This window comes from Thalassophryne amazonica, chromosome 9 (genome assembly GCF_902500255.1).
Source record: "Thalassophryne amazonica chromosome 9, fThaAma1.1, whole genome shotgun sequence".
Classification (NCBI taxonomy): domain Eukaryota; kingdom Metazoa; phylum Chordata; class Actinopteri; order Batrachoidiformes; family Batrachoididae; genus Thalassophryne; species Thalassophryne amazonica.
The window spans coordinates 96,765,345-96,777,220 of record NC_047111.1 but is presented as its reverse complement, the minus strand read 5'-3'; the positions used below and the strand labels follow the sequence as shown (position 1 = coordinate 96,777,220).

The window sequence follows — 11,876 nt, the reverse complement described above, 5'->3', positions numbered from 1 at the left end:
CACTTAACATGATGACTGTATATCAGATATCATGTTTATCAGTATACCACCACTTCCCAGATAGGAGTCTAAATAAATACATTTGCATTATTTATGCACAACTGAGACAATTTCATTTTACCAGACAGGGATCAATATCTTTACTTTCTATTCAGTTTACTTATACAACACCAAATCACAAAGTGCTAATTGTGGATGGATTTTCACAAATGTTCCTATGATTGATTACTTTTGCAGGAAAAACAAATGTATCCCCACAACATACTGAGTCTTACTGTACTCCATTATTTTTAGCAATTCAAAGCAACTGAGCCAAGTCTATTCTTCCTGGGTGTCTATCTTTTCTTCTCTTGCTGCTATATTAATAAAGTAACACAGATACTGTATACAAATACATAAAAATCACCCTCTCTTCAATTTGTCACATTTAATTTTTTTACTTAAAGTGCCACTTTTCAGTCATCTTTGGCACTGGCACTGTAAATGATTAGCGAACCTTGTATTGTGGAACAGCTTTTCAATTCATAATCTGTAGCCGACTGTCAGTAGAAGTCACAAACCAGTGTCAAAGTCTCCCTGAGCGAAGCACCAAGCACCAACACTGCTCACATGCTCACACCGACTGCATGTGGTTGTGTGGAGATGTAGAGAAACTGCTTTGCAGTACGACATCAGCAGCTCCGTGTCATTTTATTTTGGCTAGGAGTGCCGCTCCACTCGTGAAGAGTTAGACTGTTGCCCTCTGACCAGCTGTCCTTATTAACTGAGTCCAATTGATCCCGATATTTCTGGGAAGCCCTGTGACCATTAATCAGGGAAAACTGCCTCTGCATGGATGCACAGTGGGAAAACTGCATTTTTCTGCAGAATGGTTCGTCTGCAGCGAAGCAGCTCTCCATAGGCTCTGCGAAAATCTCTGTTGAAGGCTGGATACAAGATTGGATTCAGAGCCGAGTTAAAATAGGCCAACCACAGGACCACAGAATACAGTGTATTGGGTGGGATAATAGTTTCTGCCCTCAAGCCCATGAGGTGAAGAAGGTGAAGTAGGGAAACCAGCAAATGGTAATGCCCCAACCACCGCCGCCAGAGTCATTGTAGCTTTGTGTTCTCGTGCTATGGTCGCTGTTGATGCCATCCGTGCAAATGATGGAGTGGCTGCACGGATGCGTTGTACCTAAAAGATTTGATAAGCAAAGGTTAGAGAGCTTGGATGATTAATAACAACAGCAACAACAATATATATATATATATATATATATATATATATATATATATATATTAATGATGTGCAGTTGTACTGAGACTTGATGATTGATATCACTAGTTGAGCTGATATAAATTCAATTTCATGACTTTACAATTGTGAGTTTCACTCTAATGCATGTGGGTACCATTTGAATCTATTGTTATATACAGCCTCTGAGTAAAAACACTTTCTGTTTATTTTACAATAATAAGTGCAGTGCCCAAAGACGTTTGTATTCCTATAGAACAGGGGTAGGCAACCTGTTCCAGAAAGAGCCATGAGGGTGCAGGTTTCTTTGCAGCCACTGACTCCACAAGGTGATTTCACTGATTAACTGATTCCATCTGCTCAAAGTGATATTAATCAGTAAAATCACCTGGTGGAGTCAGTGGCTGCAAGAAAAACCTGCACCCTCATGGCTCTTTCTGGAACAGGTTGCCTACCCATGCTATAGAACATTGGGAGTATTTAGAATTCAATTGGTCTGATGGTGGCGTTTGACATTATTATGTTGTATTGATCTGGTGATGGTCTTTTTTAATTAATTTTTAGCTAAAAAAATCTGTGTCAAAGTAATTTCATTTTTTTAGCTAAAAAAATTAAATAAAAAATGGTAAATGGACTGCATTTATATAGCGCTTTTCCATCTGCATCACACGCTCAAAGCACTTTACAATTATGCCTCACATTCACCCCAATTCAGGGTGCTGCCATATAAGGCGCTCACTACACACCGGGAGCAATAGGAGATTAAAGGCCTTGCCCAAGGGCACTTAGTGATTTTCCAGTCAGGTGGGATTTGAACCCATGATCTTCTGGACTCAAGCCCAACACCTTAACCACTAAACCATCACCTCCCCTAAAAAGACCATCATCAGTACATCATCATCAATACAATCAAATCAAATCAAATCAATTTTATTTATATAGCGCCAAATCACAACAAACAGGTTGCCCCCAGGCGCTTTATATTGTAAGGCAAGGCCATACAATAATTACGGAAAAACCCAACGGTCAAAACGACCCCTGGTGAGCAAGCACTCTGCAACAGTGGGAAGGAAAAACTCCCTTTTAACAGGAAGAAACCTCCAGCAGAACCAGGCTCAGGGAGGGGCAGTCTTCTTCTGGGACTGGTTGGGGCTGAGGGAGAGAACCAGGAAAAAGACATGCTGTGGAGAAGAGCAGAGATCAATCACTAATGATTAAATGCAGAGTGGTGCATACAGAGCAGAAAGAGAAAGAAACACTCAGTGCATCATGGGAACCCCCCCAGCAGTCTAAGTCTATAGCAGCATAACTAAGGGATGGTTCAGGGTGACCTTATCCAGCCCTAACTATAAGCTTTAGCAAAAGGAAAGTTTTAAGCCTAATCTTAAAAGTAGAGAGGGTGTCTGTCTCCCTGATCTGAATTGGGAGCTGGTTCCACAGGAGAGGAGCCTGAAAGCTGAAGGCTCTGCCTCCCATTCTACTCTTACAACCCTAGGAACTACAACTAAGCCTGCTGTCTGAGACTGAAGCGCTCTATTGGGGTGATATGGTACTATGAGGTCCCTAAGATAAGATGGGACCTGATTATTCAAAACCTTATAAGTAAGAAGAAGAATTTTAAATTCTATTCTAGAATTAACAGGAAGCCAATGAAGAGAGGCCGATATGGGTGAGATATGCTCTCTCCTTCTAGTCCCCGTCAGCACTCTAGCTGCAGCATTTTGAATTAACTGAAGGCTTTTCAGGGAACTTTTAGGACAACCTGATAATAATGAATTACAATAGTCCCGCCTAGAGGAAATAAATGCATGAATTAGTTTTTCAGCATCACTCTGAGACAAGACCTTTCTGATTTTAGAGATATGCGCAAATGCAAAAAAGCAGTCCTACATATTTGTTTAATATGCGCATTGAATGACATATCCTGATCAAAAATGACTCCAAGATTTCTCACAGTGTTACTAGAGGTCAGGGTAATGCCATCCAAGTAAGGATCTGGTTAGAAACCATGTTTCTAAGATTTGTGGGGCCAAGTACAATAACTTCAGTTTTATCTGAGTTTAAAAGCAGGAAATTAGAGGTCATCCAATTGTCTTTATGTGTGTCCTCTGGCTTCATGGATAGATAAAGCTGGGTATCATCTGTGTAACAATGAAAATTTAAGCAATGCCGTCTAATAATAGTGCCTAAGGGAAGCATGTATAAGTGAATAAAATTGGTCCTAGCACAGAAACCTTGTGGAACTCCATAATTAACCTTAGTCTGTGAGAAGATTCCCCATTTACATGAACAAATTGTAATCTATTAAATAAATATGATTCAAACCACTGCAGCGCAGTGCCTTTAATACCTATGGCATGCGCTAATCTCTGTAATAAAATTTTATGGTCAACAGTATCAAAAGCAGCACTGAGGTCTAACAGAACAAGCACAGAGATGAGTCCACTGTCTGAGGCCATAAGAAGATCATTTGTAACCTTCACTAATGCTGTTTCTGTACTATGATGAATTCTAAAACCTGACTGAAACTCTTCAAATAGACCATTCCTCTGCAGATGATCAGTTAGCTGTTTTACAACTACCCTTTCAAGAATTTTTGAGAAAAAAGAAGGTTGGAGATTGGCCTATAATTAGCTAAGATAGCTGGGTCAAGTGATGGCTTTTTAAGTAATGGTTTAATTACTGCCACCTTAAAAGCCTGTGGTACATAGCCAACTAATAAAGATAGATTGATCATATTTAAGATCGAAGCATTAATTAATGGTAGGGCTTCCTTGAGCAGCCTGGTAGGAATGGGGTCTAATAGACATGTTGATGGTTTGGAGGAAGTAACTAATGAAAATAACTCAGACAGAACAATCAGAGAGAAAGAGTCTAACCAAATACCGGCATCACTGAAAGCAGCCAAAGATAACGATACGTCTTTGGGATGGTTATGAGTAATTTTTTCTCTAATAGTTAAAATTTTATTAGCAAAGAAAGTCATGAAGTCATTACTAGTTAAAGTTAAAGGAATACTCTACTCAATAGAGCTCTGACTCTTTGTCAGCCTGGCTACAGTGCTGATAAGAACCTGGGGTTGTTCTTATTTTCTTCAATTAGTGATGAGTAATAAGATGTCCTAGCTTTACGGAGGGCTTTTTTATAGAGCAACAGATTCTTTTTCCAGGCTAAGTGAAGATCTTCTAAATTAGTGAGACGCCATTTCCTCTCCAACTTACGGGTTATCTGCTTTAAGCTTCGAGTTTGTGAGTTATACCAGAGAGTCAGGCACTTCTGATTTAAACCTCTCTTTTTCAGAGGAGCTACAGCATCCAAAGTTGTCTTCAATGAGGATGTAAAACTATTGACGAGATACTCTATCTCACTTACAGAGTTTAGGTAGCTACTCTGCACTGTGTTGGTATATGGCATTAGAGAACATAAAGAAGGAATCATATCCTTAAACCTAGTTACAGCGCTTTCTGAAAGACTTCTAGTGTAATGAAACTTATTCCCCACTGCTGGGTAGTCCATCAGAGTAAATGTAAATGTTATTAAGAAATGATCAGACAGAAGGGAGTTTTCAGGGAATACTGTTAAGTCTTCAATTTCCATACCATAAGTCAGAACAAGATCTAAGATATGATTAAAGTGGTGGGTGGACTCATTTGCATTTTGAGCAAAGCCAATTGAGTCTAATAATAGATTAAATGCAGTGTTGAGGCTGTCATTCTCAGCATCTGTGTGGATGTTAAAATCGCCCACTATAATTATCTCATCTGAGCTAAGCACTAAGTCAGACAAAAGGTCTGAAAATTCACAGAGAAACTCACAGTAACAACCAGATGGACGATAGATAATAACAAATAAAACTGGTTTTTGGGACTTCCAATTTGGATGGACAAGACTAAGAGTCAAGCTTTCAAATGAATTAAAGCTCTGTCTGGGTTTTTGATTAATTTATAAGCTGGAATGGAAGATACAGCATAACCTAGCATAACCATAGCAATACAGCATAATAACGCCAAATACCACCACCAGACCAATTGAATGCTAATAAAGTGTTGTGAAATGCCATCTCCAGAATCCCAGCACTTTCAAATGCCACAGTTGTAATATAAATAATAAAAATCATACCAATGATATACCTGTAAAGCATTTGACACAGTGCTTTAATTTCCCCTCAAAATATTTTATTTATAAATATATCTCTCATTTTTGAATGGTTCACCTATTAAAGAATTAAAATTGTAGCAAATTAAATTGTAAGGCCCGAAAGAGGTTTCTGTAGGAAGTATTTTAGCCAAAAGGTCAAGTGAGGGGTGAGGTGGGGGCATGGAGGTGGCATTATTATACATGGCACGTGCAGGTCATAGCAGGCTTTGCCATGCCAGATCCATCTCAGGTCCCCTCGTACGTGCTAAAATCATTTCAGATACTATTTTGCCAGCATCACAATATGTAAATTGTGGTCAGATGGTGCTCAGACTGCACATGGACCGTCATCGGATAGGTGTCCCACATCTCGATGGCACCCGCAGGGTTTCGAACATGTTCAACACACCTCTGGGCCGCCGGCTGATTGGGTCAAAACTGTGTGGACTCATATGGCTGTCAGAATGTTTTCAAACTGCAACTCAACACTTTTTGGATGTGGGCCAAATTGTCATTCTGATGCCATTCGGCCTCATTCTGGCTATGTGTGACAGGGTATAAATCAATACAATACAATGCTTAATTGTCAATTTCGCAATAACACTTAAAATTATTTAAAAAATAATTGTGATTATTTTTCATGAATAACTGTACAAAACTAGGGGCAGGTGTGGTTGAACTTAATATATCTTGAAAGCAGAGACCATCAGGATAAAATAAACTATTCAAAGTGTTTGAACCTTATTTGAATTATAATTTCTATCGATACGTATACTCAGTTACTGCATATTCCTACTTGGTGATGGCTAGTACTCCTCAGATAATTGTATGATGTACATATAACAGGTATTCATCTGTCAGAAAATGTGGCATTGGGCCATGCTGAGGCAACAACAAACATTTTCTGACTTTTAAAATGAATAAACAAAGGATCTGATATATAGTAGATATGACTTTATGGCGCTATACCCAATCCAAATGGGTATCCAGGCTTTGCCTTGAGACACCCCTACAACATATTCAATTTAGCATAATTACTGACCTGTTGCCGTGCCACTTGGAATATGCAAAAATACATTACACACATTATCAGTAGTGGTATGTAAAAAAACCCAAGGGAATAGATAAGAACATAGTTGTTAATCCATTCATATTGGCAATAGCGTCCCTTGTCGTCCTCATCTCCCATTTCCCAGTCCAGATGTTGCACCGTGTAGTCAGCTGTGTTCCACCCCATGTGGATGGGCAAAAAGGACACAGTTACTGCCAAGGCCCACATGGCAATTATGGCCAGTGTCACTGTGAGTGGGGTAACCCGCCGGGAGTATCTTAGGGGAGCTGAAATCGCCAGGTATCGGTCCACGCTGATGGCCAGCAGGTTCAGAATGGAGGATGTACACAGCATGACATCCAATGAGATGTATATGTTACACAAGGCTCCTCCAAGATCCCATTTCCCACTGCGCAACTGCACGGAGGCAGAGAATGGAAGCACCAGCAGCCCCCAGCAGCATGTCCGTCACAGCCAAGGACACCACAAAGCAGTTACCAATCCTCCATAATCGACGGCTGAGCCCAACAGCCCAACATACTAGCATGTTCCCACCAATGGTCAGAAGGATAAAACACATCAGCACCAGCCAGAGGAGGGCTGTGGATACCATAGTAGTTGGGTCCTTTCTGTCGATCAGTTGGTAGAATGGATTTTCCAGATCACATTTTTCACATTCCCACAGGTGTTCTGCCTGGAGAATAAAGAAGTACAGAGTTGTTTATTTCACTCATTTTTATTGTGGAAGTTAGAACACCTGGAAAAAATATGACACACACCACTGAAGGAGTAGGAGGCTTCAGACAAGCACATGAAAAAAAAACAAAACAACCTGCAGTGGATCCTTACATTCTATTTCAGTGCAAATACGAGGTCTGTCAATAAAGTAACGGTCCTTTTTATTTTTTCAAAAACTATATGGATTTCATTCATATGTTTTACGTCAGACATGCTTGAACCCTCGTGTGCATGCGTGAGTTTTTCCACGCCTGTCCGGTGACGTCATTCGCCTGTGAGCATGCCTTGGGAAGGAGTGGTCCCGCCCCCTCATCGGAATTTCATTGTCTGGAAATGGCGGAATGAAAAGGACTTTTTTCCATCAGAATTTTTTCAGAAGCTGTTAGAGACTGGCACCTGGAAACCATTCAAAAAAGTTATCTGGCTTCCGGTGAAAATTTTACGGGCTTCACAGAGAATAAGGTCTATTAGTACAGCTTTAAGCACAGCTTAAGGACAGCTTTAAGGACCCCTTTAAGGACGCTCGGCGCGCCGTGCTCCGAGCTGCGACGACGCGGCACAAGCCACCGGACCATTTGTAAACGGATGGCTCTGTGGATATGAGACCGTCGTGTGCTCTTTCTCTGGTTATCACAAGAGCTGGACATCAGCCATTTTCCGTCAGATTTCACTTTAACAAGAGAGTTTGTCATGGAAAGCCGCGCGGAGGCTTCGCGCGTAAAGACGATTCGCTGATGAAGCGAGACAAAGGAACACCTCCGTTCGGCGTGTCAGAGGACAAGTTTGGACATGTCCAGCTCTCCACAATTTCACTGATACTTACTGGACTGGTAAGCATTGAAAGCCGAGATAGACATGTCCAAACTTGTCCTCTGACATGCCTAAACGGAGGTGTTCCTTTGCCTCGCTTCCAAAGCGAATCGTTCGTGACGCACGAAGCCTCCGCGCGGCTTTCCATGACAAAATCTCTTGTTAAAAGTGAAATCTGCTGGAAAATGGCTGATGTCCAGCTCTTGTGATAACCAGAGAAAACAGCACACGACGGTCTCTTATCCACAGAGCCATCCATTTAGAATGGTTCCGGTGGCTTGTGCTGCATCGTCGCAGCTTGGAGCATGGTTGCGCCGAGTGTCCTTAAAGGGGTCCGTTAAAGCTGTCCTTAAAGCTGTGCTTAAAGCTGTACTAATAGACCTATTCGTCTGTGAAGCCCGTAAAATTTTCACCGAAAGCCAGATAATTTTTCGAATGGTTTCCAGGTGCCAGTCCGCTAACAGCTTCTGAAAAAATTCTGATGGAAAAAAAAGTCCTTTTCATTCCGCCATTTCCAGAAAATGAAAATCCGACAAGGGGGCGGGACCACTCCTTCCCAAGGCGTGCTCACAGGCGAATGACGTCACCGACAAGCGTGGAAAAACTCATACATGCGCACGAGGGTTCAAGCATGTCTGACGGAAAAACATATGAATGAATCCATATAGTTTTTGAAAAAATAAAAAGGACTGTTATTTTATTGACAGACCTCGTAGTATGAACCCAGCATATTTGATGTTTTATGTGGTCAACTCCATTTCATTTGTTAATATAAGCTTATAGAGTTGGGACGAAGTCACCATCAAGTCGCTCTCAAGTCATGAACCAGGAAGTCTAAGTCAAGTCTGAAGACATAATGACAACCAATTGTTTGCAAGCTGACTTGAGACTTGACTTGAGACTTGCAGATTGATGATGGAGAATGACTTGACAGTGACTTCGTCCCACCTCTGCCATTCCTGAATATGTGTAAAGCCCTGAAACACATTGCAAACAAGTTGAGATGGAGCAATTTATTTTAAATATGAGGAATAAATCATCACTTTTACAGCCAAAAAGCAAATGTTGCCCGTTCCCACTTCTCCTCCACTCGTATCCGCAGTAGCCAATAATTCAGAATTGTTGTGGGTGTCCTTGGTGGCTTCACTCACTGGTCTGCTTGCAGCATGGTCAATTAATTTTTTTCAGAACTGCCTACTTCATTCATTTTCTATACACCTAAATTTGCAGTTAAATTTACTCTGCTGGGATAACTTTGGTACCAGTCCAAATAGAATAAATATACTCTGTCACAGTGTAGTGTAAAATCAACTCTTATTGGAGTAGAAACACTTGATTTGACAAGACGGTAGAGCTGATTTCACTCTATAATAGAGTATATTTTACTCTATTTAGAATGGAACCTAAATGTTATCCCAGCAGAGTAAATTTTACTCAGCCAAATTTACTGTGTACTCGCTTATTCCAATCGAGGGTCATGGAGGTCTGGAGCCTATCCCAGCAGTCATAGGGCGAGAGGCAGGGCACCACTCTATCACAGGGCCACATATAGACATAGTTTCAGTCAGGTTTTAGAATTCATCATAGTACAGAAACAGCATTAGTGAAGGTTACAAATGATCTTCTTATGGCCTCGGACAGTGGACTCATCTCTGTGCTTGTTCTGTTAGACCTCAGTGCTGCTTTTGATACTGTTGACCATAAAATTTTATTACAGAGATTAGAGCATGCCATAGGTATTAAAGGCACTGCGCTGCGGTGGTTGAATCATATTTATCTAATAGATTACAATTTGTTCATGTAAATGGGGAATCTTCTTCACAGACTAAGGTTAATTATGGAGTTCCACAAGGTTCTGTGCTAGGACCAATTTTATTCACTTTATACATGCTTTCCTTAGGCAGTATTATTAGACGGTGTTGCTTAAATTTTCATTGTTACGCAGATGATACCCAGCTTTATCTATCCATGAAGCCAGAGGACACACACCAATTAGCTAAACTGCAGGATTGTCTTACAGACATAAAGACATGGTTGACCTCTAATTTCCTGCTTTAAACTCAGATAAAACTGAAGTTATTGTACTTGGCCCCACAAATCTTAGAAACATGGTGTCTAACCAGATCCTTACTCTGGATGGCATTACCCTGACCTCTAGTAACTGTGAGAAATCTTGGAGTCATTTTTGATCAGGATATGTCATTCAATGTGCATATTAAACAAATATGTAGGACTGCTCAGAGTGATGCTGAAAAACTAATTCATGCATTTATTTCCTCTAGGCTGGACTATTGTAATTCATTATTAGGTTGCCCTAAAAGTTCCCTAAAAAGCCTTCAGTTAATTCAAAATGCTGCAGCTAGAGTACTAATGGGGACTAGAAGAGAGCATATCTCACCCATATTGGCCTCTCTTCATTGGCTTCCTGTTAATTCTAGAATAGAATTTAAAATTCTTCTTACTTATAAGGTTTTGAATAATCAGGTCCCATCTTATCTTAGGGACCTCGTAGTACCATATCACCCCAATAGAGCGCTTCGCTCTCAGACTGCAGGCTTACTTGTAGTTCCTAGGGTTTGTAAGAGTAGAATGGGAGGCAGAGCCTTCAGCTTTCAGGCTCCTCTCCTGTGGAACCAGCTCCCAATTCAGATCAGGGAGACAGACACCCTCTCTACTTTTAAGATTAGGCTTAAAACATTCCTTTTTGCTAAAGCTTATAGTTAGGGCTGGATCAGGTGACCCTGAACCATCCCTTAGTTATGCTGCTATAGACGTAGACTGCTGGGGGGTTCCCATGATGCACTGTTTCTTTCTCTTTTTGCTCTGTATGCACCACTCTGCATTTAATCATTAGTGATCGATCTCTGCTCCCCTCCACAGCATGTCTTTTCCTGGTTCTCTCCCTCAGCCCCAACCAGTCCCAGCAGAAGACTGCCCCTCCCTGAGCCTGGTTCTGCTGGAGGTTTCTTCCTGTTAAAAGGGAGTTTTTTCCTTCCCACTGTAGCCAAGTGCTTGCTCACAGGGGGGGCGTTTTGGACCGTTGGGGTTTTACATAATTATTGTATGGCCTTGCCTTACAATATAAAGCGCCTTGGGGCAACTGTTTGTTGTGATTTGGCGCTATATAAAAAATTGATTGATTGATTGATTGATTGAAAGGTCAGTGTCATTTTGTACAGGGGTCAAAATTAAAGTTGCTCCAGTTTTGGTAAAAAGTGATGCAAATTATTGGTTCAGCTAATAGGATTAATAAATGGAATTATGTTGACAGTGCTGAATGCTTGGTCTTCAAAGTAAAGGTCAAACAAGGTCTACATCTATTGGATTCTATGGCATGTGACATATGTTACCCCATAATGTGATAAGTAAGGATGATACATGGTCCAAACTATTCCTAAAACCATGTTAACTTCTGCCGAATTTGATGGTTTTATCACCATTTGCAGGATTCCACTCTAAATATTCTCTTATTCGCTGCACTATAAACCATCCCAATTCTTCCTGACAGGGCTGTGCCTTCTGGTATACCGTACCTGACACTACACATCTTCTTTTTAAGAATGTTATAAAGATTAATTTCTGTGATTTTAAAAGGCCTAATTTTCAAACGTTTAATATGGATTTCTTCTTGTACATATAATGTATCACAGTTCATTCTGTTCCATTCTTTCCACACAATTCTTATTCTTTTACTTACCTTTGTAGCTGCTCCCTTGTTTTCACTCAGGGTCACCACAGCCACAGGATGTGCACGTTGATTTTACGCCGGTGTCACAGACCGAAAGGTCCCCCATAAAAATCGGTCCGCCCTGCCTTCACTGCGCATGCCACATTTGGAGCATCGGCAGTATTTCACCGATTATCACCTCGTTTCTGCTTCAAACTGCACTCCAGTCATCATCT

At 40.8% G+C, this 11,876-nt stretch overlaps 1 pseudogene; it reads right to left on the bottom strand.

Annotated features, from left to right (window-relative positions):
* Nucleotides 1–454: 454 nt before the first annotated feature.
* On the bottom strand, nucleotides 455–7,038 carry LOC117516616 (annotated as a pseudogene).
* Nucleotides 7,039–11,876: the final 4,838 nt, after the last annotated feature.